Genomic DNA, 918 nt, shown 5'->3' on the forward strand with positions numbered 1-918 from the left:
AAAGAGAATTTCCATTTTGAAATAAAATTTATACAAAGAAAAAATAAATATAGCTATTATGGAACTGTTAACATAAAAATGAGAGTTGAAGTATGAAAATGAATATGGCCAAAAAAGACTTTTAGACCATAAAAATGCTTCTTTCCTGATAGTATTCTCTCTTATTAAACTCAGAGACTATTTCTGAAAATTAGAAGGAACAAATTCCCACTCTATAATACTATAATTTTTCAAGAATTACATTATTATGCTTCCTCTCTGTATCTTCCATGACTTGTTTCCAGTGTTCTGTTTGATACTCTGGCACTGCTTTTTCTATGGCACAGAATTTGGGGGATTTTTAAAATCCATATATAGAAATCATGGAGTATAATTGAAATAAGGATTATTCTGCCCTAGCTTCCATTTTTTCTTAGAAGCTCTAATATCTTTAATTAACGTGAAAAATTTTTCCCTCATACAGAGAGAAAAAAAAAAAAGAATTATAATAGAAAAAACCTGTAAAATACTGCAAACATAGAATAATTATTTGATTTAGTGGTTATAACTCAGTAAATTAAGTTCTACAGTAAGGTGAAAAATTCAATGTTGTGAAGTTAACTGATTTTATATAAAATACTTAGAAATGCTCATTTTTATCTTATTGAAAGAATTTGAAGAAAAAATTCTATGATAATATAAAATCACTCGACAAAGCAACTATTTTATATTTTTATGAATGGTGGCAATGATTATTGCCTTCAAAACAATAACTATCCCCATTGCTGCCTGAATTTTATGACTAGAGTCTTATTTATAGTTAAGGGCAGTTTATGAGCTAGAAGTCTCTGAATTAAAATAAAAGGTTTAGAGATGAGAATTATTTTTAATTTGAAGATAAAATGTTATAATTAAAATATTCAGGAAAATATTCTAAAT

Source organism: Crocuta crocuta, unplaced genomic scaffold (genome assembly GCF_008692635.1).
Source record: "Crocuta crocuta isolate KB4526 unplaced genomic scaffold, BGI_CrCroc_1.0 scaffold227, whole genome shotgun sequence".
NCBI lineage: Eukaryota > Metazoa > Chordata > Mammalia > Carnivora > Hyaenidae > Crocuta > Crocuta crocuta.